Raw genomic sequence first — 15,432 nt, 5'->3', positions numbered from 1 at the left:
AGTACGATATGCTTTTCCTCCAATGATTAAGAAAGATGATTTTCGGGAATGAGCCTGGACAGGGAAATCTAATGTCACTGTTTTACTGTCTGTTTACGGACAAAGTATGTTGTTCTTGTTAAGCAGTCATTTCCCATGTCTGATCGCAACAAAGGAAATTTTCAATTAAGAATCGGCAAAATACTATAGTGCAAGGGAGGTCGCATGCTTTTGCCGGATTCCTCTGGTTACTAACTAAACCATAAGCATCATGATGTCCAAAACATACCATTTCATTGCTGCCCGTCATCCCAGAGTACGTAGTATACAATGCATACTCCATTTATTTCACCATTTTCTCACAAGAGATAATTTCCAAACGTCAATCTTGACGAAACTTGGATGTGTATATGGGACAACATAATGCAATACGTATTTTTTGTTTATGACCAGTTTCACTTTTAAGAGGTCAAACATCCTGCAAGGTAATTTGGAATGTCAGGGTTGGAGGGTGTATCTTCAGAATGATATATAAAAGCGTTTCTTATATAAGAATTCGTACGTAACTTTCTTGAAAACTATAGCCGAATTTTCTAACAATTTTGCAAAACACCACACCACTTAATTTTAAAAAAGAAAACTTGTTGCACAAAAAAGCTTAAAGTTTATATAATGAAAGTATTTACTGAAATACCGTTTTTGGAAAATCAGCTGTACACATACCCAATTAAAATATCTAAATTTCATTATTGGTCTATTTTTACTTGTTTTTGTTTTATGTTTAAAAATTGCTGTTTCACCGTTTTACACTTGTATTTGGTTTACTGTTTCGCTTGTGCATTTTGTTAATTGAAAATAAGGAACTCGTTATGACAATCACTACGATACTGGTAATCTGTGATCCTGATTTGTATCATGCGTATTTCAGTACATTGGCGAGCCTCAGCGAAGAGGATTATGTAGTGACTGCAGCTTGATTATATTTTTTCTCAAGTGGAGTCTGACATTCAACAGAACTGGACATGAAACAAATAGTAAGTTCTTCCAGCAACGGAAGTTGTGTACATCTCACGACTGTACCCGTGCCGCCGAGCCTTTTGGAGGCAGCCTTTGGGGTCAGCAGACAAGTTCCTTGTTCTCGGGTATGATTGTCAAAATTGTTTCTTCTCATTGCCATCCGCCATTTCGTAGTCTTAAATTAATGAGTTTGGACCAAGAGCTCGAGAAAATCTTTTTGAAGCCCCAAATGTCCTTTTGACAGCATTTAAATCAGGTAAACAAACATCAGATCAAGCCAAAAGATATTTGAAAGATGTTTTCTTTCCCAATGAAAGAGAAAAATCTATTCTTAAATTCTTATGTCAATGGGAAAGTGTTTCTACGCCGTTCCCACTTCACAACACTTTTCGAAAGTTGTCTGCTTCTGCGGCGAATTCTCAGTGGCATTAAGGGTTAGAGTCAGTTTAGCACAGATTTTAATTTTACAAGACATGATAAATGAGTAGGTTAGCTTTTCTTTCGTACAAAATTCCTCAGTTAAAGCTGGATGTGTAAGCGCGTCGTCATTGTGAAGGACACAATGAACGGTTGAGATCTCTTTCTGCGAATTTTCTAGTGCAACTTTTTGTAAACACACTTGCGTGATTGTAAGTCTATGTTTGATCTAGAGGCAAAAATTCTACGTTCTCAGTTCTATCGACATCGAAAATAATGGAGCACTGGCACCTAATTGCGGTGGGAAAATTTTAACAACTCATTGTTGTGACTGGATTCTTGTTTCAATATCGTAGCCCATTAAACAGACGTCTCCTGCCATCAACAGTTCTGACCACAGGTTCTTTGCTACTTTCGTATGTTCCTACTTTGAGTCAAGAAACATGAGACGGTCACTAACTTTATTCATCTTCATTTTTTAAATGAAAGCCCGACGACACGAACCAATCGACACGCCAATCTCTTCTAGACGTTCTGACAGTTGTCACTCAGAAAACTGATCCGTGACGAGTTGTTGCCCAAGTGTCATCCACAATGAATTTGCAACTATTTTAGAATTTGAGGAACAGTTCATAATATTGCTTTTGACTAAGCATCGGATCAAAGCTTTCTTCGTAAGTTTAATTTTAGTTTTGAGAATGGCAACATGTTCTGCACGTAAATTTCTTCTATTTACGAAGGTCTTAGAAAGATACAGTCAATGTGATTAATAGTACTGAGTGTAATCCAATAGCCTTGTGGATCTCGTTATGCCTAACAAAAAAGGAGACAGCGAAACTGATAAGCCTCGTAAGAGATATTAAATACTAAATTCATTGGATTATTTTATCTTAAGTCGGTATGCCACGTTCCTTCAAAAGTTTTAAAATTTCCTAGAAAGTTATTTTTGGACCTAACACTTTCGAAATTACAAAGAATAATGATGTGGGGTTGCGACAATTGACGAGACAGTCCATGGCGATATTAAACAGAAATTAACATCTCCGAAGGGCTGAAGGGTGGACACTGGTGGCGTGTGGTTTATGACTTACGGAGTACATGGTAGGTTCGTGTCGAAATTTTTATTGTAATGGTGAGGTCTTGTGCAACATTTGGTTGCATAGCAAAATGTATGGAAGTAATATTTTGTTCTACAAATAAAGTTTGAAAAATACCAAAACATTCCCACACTTTTCGAGATCGAATCTTACTGTTATAGACCGAAATTAATTACATAAAATGACATCGCTATCAAACTATTTCGCATGGGAGTATAGAGTATTTGTGTATAAATGTTACAAATTTATACAAGTCATCGTATATTTGTCTCAAAAGTACGCACGAACATCTATGCTACAAAAATTACATTGTTTCTTGCCTGTCATACGACCTTCGTAACATCCTTGGATTTCAGTGCTGCTAACAGTTTTCTCAGTGATTAAAATACAAAATTTCCATGCATGCTGAAATGATTTATATTCGCTCTCATACCAAATAATTTGATAAATGTAAGATGTTGAGGCAACAAAATACCTAACGGACTAGAACAGTTTTCTTAAAAGAATCATTGTATTCGAATGTGGTCTACTCGTCTTGATATCGTTTCAGTATCTGTATAGGATTTAGTAAATAGAAAAACTAAACGCCTGTTGTCTAAACACGGGGCTTGATGTACAAGGTGCGGTGTCATTTCTGACAAGCATAAAACTCATGTTACATGTATTTTTGAGTAATGATTTGAGAATTGTTTTACTAAAGTGCTACGTTACCTGCCGGTCCTAAAGTATGAACGAGATATACAAACTGTTAGAAACTAGCATTCGCTGTAGAGAATCTTTTTACTGGTGCCTGTAAAAAGTGTGTACAGAAAGAACTGAACAGTTTCAAACTGGTCGTTACACTTTTACCTGACCGAATGTTAAATTGTAACTGTGGTATCAACTACGATATTTTTAACGGTACGAGTGTAATTAGTAAATCGCTCAGTTGTTAAAATCAGTGGTCGATCTCAGGCAAAAGGGAAAAAACTGTCAGCACACTTCGCGTAGTGTGTAATGACATGGTCTCTGCCTTTTTCAGCAGGAACATTACTTTGGGATCTTTGTCATTTAAGCACCTTTTCTCTGCGGCTAGGAATTCGTACAGCGTTTATTACTACCAAGATTCGTTTCTTACTCGTTCAATCCCGTAAACGGGATCACGCAAAAACGTCCACCCATGATTCATGTGATGACATTTTGGGCTTTCGTTTGATATTACAAGCTCAATGATAATCATAGTGTTACTATAGTTCTAAACATCTCAGTAATTTAAGCGCCAAGTGTGTTGCCCATCTCAACAGATGGGTGAGAAGGGCAGCTTCAAACAATCCGAAGTCATCACTTATTTTAACTATAAATCACTGCTAAAGTTGCTTGAAGAAACCATGTAAATGGTCATCATGAAGCCACATTTTTCACTGCCTTCTTTTATTGAGTCATGTTGGAGTAATCGCGTTTAATGAAACATTTTGTACGGCGCCTTTTCAACAGTTATTAGCACTTACAAAATAAGCATATCATGCTAAAACGACGCCGTTCTGAACCTTCGATTCATTCTTCCGGATCCTCTATTAGTGACAATGTTACGGTCCAGAAGGTGTATTTTACATTTTTGTTGGCCGGCAAACTGGGCCACAGCACAGTAATTGCAAACGGAAATTTTTCTTGTAAAAGTGTTACTATTAGAACTGTGTAGTCTTAACAAGAAAAAATGTCAGTGACATCGTATGAGGTGTCTGGGTAGAAATTCCGAATGATCCTCACAAAAAGTGAAACAGCTATCTGCTACTTAATGCTACGTATTTAGCTATTGAAGCTCCGTTACTATTCTGTGGAATATGGGGTTTCCTCAAACGTATGCAACGAAGCTATAAAATGAATTTCGGTTTAAGTAAGTCGTTATCTTAGAAAGTTGTTTACATTATAGCCGATTGTTAGATCCAGTTACAGGGAAGATCATACATCTTGCATCCATAGCGTTATTAGCTGTGTCTGGTGCTTTTTATTTTTTTAAGAAGGAAAAATAGTTCCGAGCACCTATGGGAGGCGTTATGTACACAATCACTTAGCGTGTAACGTCACGTGAAGAAATCCCAGATTATGAATCAGTGCTTACTACGCTCTGGCAACACATTGTCTAAACACACACACACACACACACACACACACACACACACACACTATTCTGGTAGAAAACATTGGTACAAATTGCCGAACCACGGGCATACCGTAGCCATGACTCTCTGCCTACTTCGCCGGTGAAATGTCAAAGTTAAGAGAATACTAGATTTTTCGCGCTTGTACTTTCGTAACTTTTACAATTGATATTTGACATCGTAGGCTACAAAACACAGAAGTAACCCCGTCACGAAATGCGTTTAAGCTTCATAGGCTCGACCATGTTAACTCACTACTACAAGAAACTTGTTACGGATATGCTGGCACTGTGCAACGTGTTGCTCCTGTCACGAAACATTTCAAAGCAACCAACATAAAACTTCTGAACTAATACCAAAAACCGAAATTCCCAAAGAAAATTATGGTAAGCGAAATTTGCTGTAAATCGTAAGAGCTTTTAATTTTTTTCCTTGGGACGTGGCATAACCCCCGTTCTTACTGACACAATGGAACATCCATACTAGACCAGAGGAAACTACTTCGCCATTGGTGGGCGTGGCTGTCATCGAGACACGCTGCCCGTGACAAGACTGCCATACTTTCACTAACGCTTCAATTGAGCGGAAAACATCACAATCACTCGAATGAGTCAGAAAATTTCCAAAATGAACTGCAGAAAATTCCTTTTCTAACCTTGCCTATGGGAACGTACACCTTTAGCAAGAAATTTGCGCCTACGTCTGAAGAAGCACGCTTCGGTGATACACATGAAGACAACGTTTTAATTTAATGGACTAGACCGTGATATTGGGCCCTTCCTGAAATCTTTGTTGTAGCAACAAGCAGATCCGTAGTTTTAGCCCGAGGCCTAGGTCAAACTGGAAGATGATTTGGTTTTTGGATTGAATTCCAAATAACGTTTGTGGTAAAAGACTGGCGTTTAGAATAACTTAATGTTTACGTTCGCGCCATTATTTAATCTTAGTCTACCACACCCTCGTTAAACTTACGACTGCAGTAGGGTATAAAACAAAACATCCTGTAAATATGTTACGTAACATACCACTGGATACCTGCGTAATTAACTCATGCATAACCTATAAATTACGACTTCCCTTGAATACGAAGTGCGATAGTAAACTTTAAGATAGTTTAGTAGCAATGTAATATTCCTCTCTCCCATCCCCCTTTAGTGTACTAGGGTTAACGCACCTTTCGTCGTAGAAGCAAACTGCAACAAATTCTGAAAACCTACATTAGGTAATGGACAAGTCTTCGGCAAGTCTTTTGATGCGTGTTATATCGTACGTACATTTTAAAAGCGCAAGGAGAATCCACCATGCAACTTTTACGATTTAACAAGTCGCGTGAACCAGTCTTGCTTTCAGACTTTACACTTTCCAATTTTCTGGCACCAGAAAGTATCATCTGATGTTTTAATCTCTACACTATTTAACTGCCACAAAAAGCATGTTTTCGATGCTCAAATTCCTATATCAATTTAGGACTTTTGCGAGAAAAATTAGGTAATCTGCTGTCCGTACACTGAAGAAAATGCTTACGCGTGAATTATGTTCCCAGTCACTGACAAAATAGCAAACATAGTATATTGAGGATATGTTTCTCAAACACTGCATTCAGTACGGCAACGTGAGATCGCTAATATTCAACATTGCGAAGCATAAAAAAAACTTAATGCGCTGATGTACTGCATGTGAACAAGACAAAAAAGAATTCCAAGTCCACAGCTATCCACCAAATGTAGCAAGAGATGTTGGAAGAATAGAGACTTTCTCCAGCTACCCGCCAGGGCTTTAAATACCACCGGCACACTGTGAATCTGGCGGGGACCCACGCGACCAGCCCCACCACTAAACACTTTTTTTTTAGATCGGTCGCCCCCTCCACCGATGACAGCGGTCAACATAAAAAGTCACGTACCTCGCGTGCGAACTCCGGTGAGAAACGGCGTTGGAAGCTACACGCCCTAGCCGCTATGACTGCCCTGTGAACACTCTCTCTTCTCGCCGCAGACGTCGTGACGTCACGGAAGTGCCGGACACGCCGTCTGGTGGGGCAAACAGGAGGAGGGATGGGTGCTGCCGCCAAGCGGGAAGCGCGAGCTCTTGCCCACCAGGGCGGCGCCACCGATCAATGGGTACCTTTGGCGCGCGCTGTTCCATTTCTGGAGAAGTTGTCCAGCGATGCGAATGTGAGTTTGAAGTTAACCACTTGAACTGTAAATATATAAATCATTCTGATTTCATTAACCGTTTCTCCTTGTTGATACTGACCGCGTCGGGAGATGAATTCAGTTTTTTATGCCAGTAATATAAATTCACTTTTCCGAGTCTGTAGCGCTTTCCCACCATCCAACTCTCACACGCCTCCTTCCAACGTCACTTGATTCCCCTGGTCGAGTGGTGTAATAGTAGGCTTATACTTTTTCGGGTCCAACCCACGAGATATGACCATACTTTTTGTGTCCAAACCAGGACATATTTTTAAAGTTACTTAAAAAGTCTTAACTGTATAGTGAAACAGCTAACTTTATTTTTTCAGTTGCATTTTCACAAGATATGACCTTTTTCAGAATTGTTTTGTTTGTTTTAATTACAAATTATAATTCACAACAAAAAATTATGAATTATTTATAACATTTAGCAAATGTTAAACAGTACATACTAAAAGTCTATTGTTTCCTGCAGACCAGATATTCCCGATAATCGAAAAAAAGCTCTCTCAACTAGAGTAGATGTCCCAGGCAAAGACATCGCAAAGTCAACCATTTCAGAAATATTGCGGTATGAAGTGTCATTCTTTTACCACCTTCGAAACTCCGTCTTTGGCGGCACACTCCAGATCACTCCTATTCCCAGCTATGGATTTAAAAAAGTCTCTTATATTTCGTGAAGTCATAGTATTAAAATCACTCCTATGCTTAGCTGTTTTCACATGGTCTTCAGTATTCTGTTTTCCTGTATGTACAACAGAAAATTCTCCAGTACACAGTGTGCAATAAAAACCTTCATTATTACTGTCATTACACAATTTCATAAATTTGTATTCCTGTTGCAAGTTAAAATTAAAGACACACTTTCTTTTGCCCGTTGCTAAACGACGAGACCAAAAAAAGAATAGAGATAAAATGATCAAGAACATGTAGATGAGTTGCTTCTCTCATGAAAGCAAGTAAACATGCCCCTATTACGTTGCCCAATGACTAAGTGAAAAAATTGTGGCAGAAACGGTAGCCACACGTCCCCATCGGCTGAGAGAGGAACGACCACAAGAAAGTGTTTAAAAGCACGACATCGTATGTGAAAGTCTAAAATTAAAATGAAATTCCCCACCAGTCTAAAATTCTCAAACCCCAGACATTTTTGCAATTCTGGAACATTACTCAGAAAGCACTAAAAGCCAGGACTGTCCAGGCTAATCCCAAAGGTACGAGGGCAGTTCAATAAGTAATGCAACACATTTTTTTTTCTGAAACAGGGGTTGTTTTATTCAGCATTGAAATACACCAGGTTATTCCCCAATCTTTTAGCTACACAACACTATTTTTCAACGTAATCTCCATTCAATGCTACGGCCTTACGCCACCTTGAAATGAGGGCCTGTATGCCTGCATGGTACCATTCCACTGGTCGATGTCGGAGCCAACGTCGTACTGCATCAATAACTTCTTCATCATCCGCGTAGTGCCTCCCACGGATTGCGTCCTTCATTGGGCCAAACATATGGAAATCCGACGGTGCGAGATCGGGGCTGTAGGGTGTATGAGGAAGAACAGTCCACTGAAGTTTTGTCAGCTCCTCTCGGGTGCGAAGACTTGTGTGAGGTCTTGCGTTGTCATGAAGAAGGAGAAGTTCGTTCAGATTTTTGTGCCTACGAACACGCCGAAGTCGTTTCTTCAATTTCTGAAGAGTAGCACAATACACTTCAGAGTTGATCGTTTGACCATGGGGAAGGACATCGAACAGAATAACCCCTTCAGCGTCCCAGAAGACTGTAAGCATGACTTTACCGGCTGAGGGTATGGCTTTAAACTTTTTCTTGGTAGGGGAGTGGGTGTGGCGCCACTCCATTGATTGCCGTTTTGTTTCAGGTTCGAAGTGATGAACCCATGTTTCATCGCCTGTAACAATCTTTGACAAGAAATTGTCACCCTCAGCAACATGACGAGCAAGCAATTCCGCACAGATGGTTCTCCTTTGCTCTTTATGGTGTTCGGTTAGACAACGAGGGACCCAGGGGGAACAAACCTTTGAATATCCCAACTGGTGAACAATTGTGACAGCACTACCAACAGAGATGTCAAGTTGAGCACTGAGTTATTTGATGGTGATCCGTCGATCATCTCGAACGAGTGTATTCGCACGCTCCGCCATTGCAGGAGTCACAGCTGTGCACGGCCGGCCCGCACGCGGGAGATCCGACAGTCTTGCTTGACCCTGCGGCGATGATGACACACGCTTTGCCCAACGACTCACCGTGCTTTTGTCCACTGCCAGATCACCGTAGACATTCTGCAAGCGCCTATGAATATCTGAAATGCCCTGGTTTTCCGCCAAAAGAAACTCGATCACTGCCCGTTGTTTGTAACGCACATCCGTTACAGACGCCATTTTAACAGCACCGTACAGCGCTGCCACCTGTCGGAAGTCAATGAAACTATACGAGACGAAGCGGGAATGTTTGAAAATATTCCACAAGAAATTTTCGGTTTTTTCAACCAAAATTGGCCCAGAAAAAAAAGTGTTGCATTACTTATTGAACTGCCCTCGTATACTGTGCCTATGTAATACGTGGAAACTTCAAGTAAATCCACAGAAAAGCTGAGCCATCATCTTTGGTTGCACCATTCGGCGTTTCCGTCATCCACATTTCCATCTCTCCAAATTCCTCTTTTGGATTTGCAGCTCATGTATTTTTTCGGTATTCGCAGTTAAATTGTTGGGTATAGGTTGCTCATTTTATGCAAAACACTGTCTTTTCTTGTTACCCGAACATTTTTCGACACCTCTGTGCCATCATCAGTGGGTTTTGTTTATTTAACTGTAAAAAGTGAGCATATTTTAGGTTGTAACTGATCTAACAAATTGAGATCTGAAGACAGTTTTTGTTTTTACCTTGATTTTACGTTATACGGTTTTGCTGGACCATGTTTATTGTGTCCTGTATTGATAACTTGTTACTGGACCCATGTGGCAGAGAAATTAAATCAACAAATTTGTAAAAGGAAAGGGAACGAACGCACTACACACACACAAAACCTTACGCAACACAGCACAAAACAACACAGCACAACACACAAACTATGACCTCATGCATGACACAATAGTGGAACAACACACACACACACACACACACACACACACACACACACACACACACACACACACAAAACAAAATGGTACATACTCACCTACAATAACAAAACTGTCCACAGAATAGGCAACATACTGAAGAAACAGGGCCTTCAGACAGGATACAGGACAGACAACATGACACAGAAAAAACTCAGAACACAGGAGACACCCACAGCTAAAGTCAACAGATCAGGAATATATGAACTCACATGCAACACTTGCCAATCAGTATACATAGGACAATCATACAGGAATTTTAAAATAAGGTACTCAGAACGCCTCAGAACCCTAAAAAGTAACGGCAACCATAGCATATTTTCTGACCACCTAATAGTCCATACTCACCACACAACTTCAATAGCAACAGACTTAAAAACACTGTAATCCAGTCACAGCCTATACCACAAACTAACAATAGAAGAAAACCTCCACATATAGAAGGCAACAGCAGAAGCTAAACAAGTTTTAAATTAATACCCTACACTATGCAAAGGCACATAATTAACACATTAAAGGAACTTTACAGAAAAGCCAACACAAACAGCTATAGGAACTTACACACACAAACACACACACACACACACACACACACACACACACAGAGAGAGAGAGAGAGAGAGAGAGAGAGAGAGAGAGATAAAAGTAAAAAAAAATCAAGTTCTGCCTCTAAATCACTCGGGAGAAATGAACACTGACAGGGTAGAATACGAAGCAACATCGTTTACACCGCGTTTTGCGAAGTGAAAAGTAATTTGTTAAACCAGAATTATATAAAGTACATTGTCAGCTTCGAACTTACAGTGGTTATCAAGACTTTAATAAAAATGGCAAAGGTAATGTCAATCAGAACACTGGAAGGAGTTGTGGTCTAAATAACAATAGATTTATTCATTCTTAACATCACAAGACAGAAAAAGCCCTAAGAAAGCCACAGAAACATTTTTATTTGACAAACGCTTTCTATGATATGTGGTCTATGGTGAACGAAGTGATCAGCCGGGGATCAACACATGACACTAACCAGAACAATCGCTTTAACTGACTTCATACATGTGAATCCGTGGTATGGCCCCAAAACTAAGCTACAGTCAAACATCTATACTCTACTATTTCATAAAGAAAAATATGGTTCCAAAGAACAGGGTACTAAGAATTCTTTACCCTCCTGCTCGTGCGTTCAGCGACTGGAGTCTTGGAGGGCAGCGTTTGGCTAATTCGGAATGCAGGAACTTCCCTATGAGCCTCTGAAGCCCCAGTGGATTCCAGTGTGTAGGTGGACCCGTTTGCCGCCAAACCAATTTGTCTCCGTGTAACGACTATGCGTGACGGAATGTGTTAAATTTTTAGACGGCCGACTCAAAACAAATAAATACACCCACGCATCACGCGTTGTGTGCATGATGCTAGAAGCAGTACCTCTGACAGTTCAGATGGTGACTGGTACAGGTTCTAAGAGGCACACTAGCAAAGGACACAAGTCTCGCCTTTTAGCTAAAGACCTGCAGTTCTTTACTAGCGAAGCGCCAATACAAGAGAGTCCTCTTCTCCCTCTCTCAGCTTTCCTCGCCAGCTCGGTAGCGTAGCACATTTACATCTTAGACTATCCCCACTTTAGCCCAATCCAATCTCGAGCTGGAGCACGGCACTCGTACCTGGGGGACCGCCCCTTGCTCTGCACACACAGATTTGACCAATCAACGACTTTAAAAATTAATTGGGAGAAAAGGAAAACAGATTCAGCTTCGAGCCTCTTTCCCATGCGTTTACGCTGTGTATTTTGCTAAAACTATGACCTGGATGGAACCACAGCCCTCCATAAAAAGATCGTTATCTCCCCTGTTGTGTCCATTTCGAACATTCCAAAGAACATCCATAAACTCTCTAAAATGAAACTTCCTGGCAGTCTAAAACTGTGTGCTGGACCGAGACTCGAACTCGGGACCTTTGCCTTTCGCCATCTGAGCTACCCAAGAACGACTCACGCTCCGGCCTCACAGCTTCACTTCTGCCAATACCTCGTCTCCTACCTTGCAAACTTCATAGAAGGTCCCGAGTTCGAGTCTCGGTCCGGCACACAGTTTTAATCTGCCAGGAAGTTTCACATCAGCGCACACTCCGCTGCAGAGCGAAAATCTCATTCTGGAAACATCCCCCAGGCTGTGGCTAAGCCATGTCTCCGCAATATCCTTTCTTTCAGGAGTGCTAGTTCTGCTAAGTTCGCAGGAGAGCTTCTGTAAAGTTTGGAAGGTAGGAGACGAGGTACTGGCAGAAGTGAAGCTGTGAGGACAGAGCGTGAGTCGTGCTTGGGTAGCTCAGATGGTAGAGCACTTGCCCGTGAAAGGCAAAGGTCCCGAGTTCGAGTCTCGGTCGAGGACACATTTTTAATCTGCCAGGAAGTTTCATATCAGCGCACACTCCGCTGCAGAGTGAAAATCTCTTTCTGAAAACTCTCTAAAAGCCTCGTGCCTTCACAAATATGTTTTGTAGCAGAGTCTGGACGTCTAAGCGCCACTGACCTGTCCACGGAAATTCGCAGAAACACACAGTCGTCTCGTCGACTTCCTGCCTAACAAGGGCCCATCCTCTGCTTTATTGCCGGTCATCAATGCTCTTCCCATAGCAGTGGCGACTCCTTGGCATTAGTCAGCCTACCTGGATGCAGCTGACGACAGACTGGCGTCATACAACGTGTCTGCGTAATGAGACCGAGGAACAGGACAGTCCGCAAATGTCTTAACCCAAGTTCCGCCGCAAAAACGCTCTCCTCGGCCCTCAGCTGCCGTACGCTTTTACTGCAGTCGTTTAAATCGGCACCCTCTTCCTTTGAACCCAGGTAAAGCTTACCAGTATTCCTTCACTAGAGCATACAAGCAACAGCTTTAACTACTGCCAACCATTCCATCATATGAATGAAGTCAGATCGTATCCAGGTATAGCAACCAAGTAATAAATATCAACTTCCCTAAGAACATTATGCAGCATAACACCGTATCAGAAGTGAAAGTGCCGTGCAATCTCTCAACATTTAATATGTATGTGCAGTGCTCTAGAACGTGAAAGAAGAAAGGCCTCCTACAAGAAAACACGAGTAATAACAAATATATATGCAAAACATTTTGCATACAGAAAATCATGTTTTTAAAAATCAAGGGAAATGTTAACTCGCTGTTGAAATTCACATTTACATCGTTTGGTTTGCAGATGAGAAGCTGTCAGAGCAGAACACTACACAGGTAGTCCTGCAAAACAGTAAATTGTAAAATCTGGGTAAGAACAAGAACGAACGAAAACCTCATTTTGTTAAATCAGTCGCAATGTAAGATATGTTCACTTTTTACGGTTCAATAGTAAAAAAAAACCACGGATGATGGCACAGAGGTGCCGAAACGTGTTTAGATAACAAGAAAAAAGAGTGTTTTGCATAAAAGACGGAACCTATATCCAATAAATTCCGTCTCTCCATCCGCAGTCAACTCACCCCTCTAACACAGTAAAATATTTAGGACTGACTTTCGGAAGAAAGGTAACTTTGAATGCACGCCTCAGTACCATCCAACACAACACCCGAAACCGACTAAAACCACTAACAGGCCACGTCTGGGGACGTACATCCTTGTACCATTATCCTTACCCATAAATCCTTCACCCACTCGATTCTAATTTTCCTCACTGTTGCCTGAATCTCCCCCTCCCCTAAATTGTACAAGTCTCTTAAAATCCTGTAAAGTCATGCCACACCACCTCACCTTCTGTGTCGGCCTACCCTCCCCAACTTACATCCTATACCATCATCCACTTTTCACACCTTGTACTCTTCCTGCAGCACCTTTGGATCCAATATATTAATCGCTAAACCCACTCCTGACACCAAATACCTCACACGGTAATCACCAGTCCACATATCCTGCTGTGCCACTAGATCCTTATTCCGCCTTCCCTGCACCTTCTTGCCTTATCTTTCTCCACCCGCTTGACTTTCAACCAACTCCTACTTCTAATGATGAAATCTGTCCCGAGATATACACTTCTTTCCAACCCTACTCAGAATGTTTTACCTCACACTATCTTTCCATTTTCCTCTCTCCTTCTCCTCCACTTCACAGTCTTTTTGACTTTACTTGATCTACAGAGCCCCATAGTCATCTAGGTAAAAATGCGGGTTGGATGATAGGCGTACCGAGATAGTTCGCCCAAGTGTGACAAACACTGTGTCCGGATAGCGCAGTGGTTAACGCAATTGTCTACTAAGCAGGTTACAGTTCCGCTTGGGACGCGACAGCGACCGGACCTGTCGGTATTTCCGCGTAGTCGCAGCGTCGCAAGCCGTGTTTATAGAAATTCTTGGATTGTGACCTGTGATATTCTCAGTGCTTCTTCACTACCGTCGTACACAACCTTCTTAATTCACTCACAGCGGTCCCTACCGCTCATATAGTGCAGTTTTGGCTCCCAGTGTACCCCGTAAGAATACCCTGTGTTTTGCATTTGAGAAATCTTCCAGGAATGTGCAACTGAGTTCTCTAGAAATCTATGACTGGATAGTGGATATTATTGGCACACGTCCGACCAGGTCCACACAGCATATTATGACATGGCGGAATACTGTTTCTTTGTGAAGTTTTTAGATCAGATACAACTGGAGAAAATTTTGGTGAATACTGGTGAGAAAGCAGAGTTCCGACAGCGTGATCGGTCGGTGAGTACAGTTTCAATAACTAACGCTGACATTGACTATAAACAAGTGCGAGTGTTCAGTTTGCCACCTGAGGTTGAGAATTGTTCTCTTAGAGGTTTCCTCACAAAATATAGTGACATCCGACAGATTAGAAACGAAAAATGGTCGATCCGTCACAAACTCCAATGTTATAGTGGGGTTCGCTCAGTTGACATGGCCGTTAAAGTCAATATCCCATTCTATATAATGGTTTGTGGTTATAAGGCTCATGCCATTCACGATGGACAAGTAGGCACTTGTTTTATCTGCAACACGAGTGGCCATTTACGAGGTGATTGCCCACGGCGCGTTGTCGTACTTCGAAACAACCTGCAACAACGACAGAGATTAACATTGGCTGATGTCCTAACTCAAAATCAGACGCATTCTGTGATTGACTCCCAACCAAGTGCATCTGTGTCAGAGGACAACGATCTCGGTAACGGCACTTTCCCACCCTTACGTCAGGAACCCGTGGCCAGTAACCCCTTAGCCATCGGTGTTGCATTATCTGTCGGTAACAAACGACGCCGTACTAGTGACGGTAGTGGCTCCGGTGACCAGGTCGTAAAAAATCAAACCGATGACGCGGAGTCACGGGCCTCCACACAGGACACGCATATGTCGGATGGCTCAGTTACGACCTGCCAAATTCACACAGAAACTCCCGACGCAGAAACTGTCAATACGAGTACAGTCGAGTGTTTACAGCAATCCGTTCCGATGCCGCTTC

The 15,432-nt window shown here is 41.5% G+C and overlaps 1 protein-coding gene across 3 annotated transcripts in view; it reads right to left on the bottom strand.

Annotated features, from left to right (window-relative positions):
* LOC126092492 (annexin B10) overlaps positions 1-6,688 on the bottom strand; it is a 138,278-nt gene extending 131,590 nt beyond the window's left edge. For all 3 annotated transcript variants that reach the window (XM_049908112.1, XM_049908128.1, XM_049908120.1), the window contains exon 1: positions 6,552-6,688. The gene's annotated coding sequence lies outside the window, so the exon portion shown is untranslated. The remainder of the gene's footprint in view (positions 1-6,551) is intronic.
* Between the last annotated feature and the right edge of the window lie 8,744 nt (positions 6,689-15,432).

The sequence above is a fragment of the Schistocerca cancellata genome, chromosome 1, assembly GCF_023864275.1.
Source record: "Schistocerca cancellata isolate TAMUIC-IGC-003103 chromosome 1, iqSchCanc2.1, whole genome shotgun sequence".
Classification (NCBI taxonomy): domain Eukaryota; kingdom Metazoa; phylum Arthropoda; class Insecta; order Orthoptera; family Acrididae; genus Schistocerca; species Schistocerca cancellata.
Note: the sequence above shows the minus strand (reverse complement) of the source record. Positions and strands in the feature narration are given on the sequence as shown.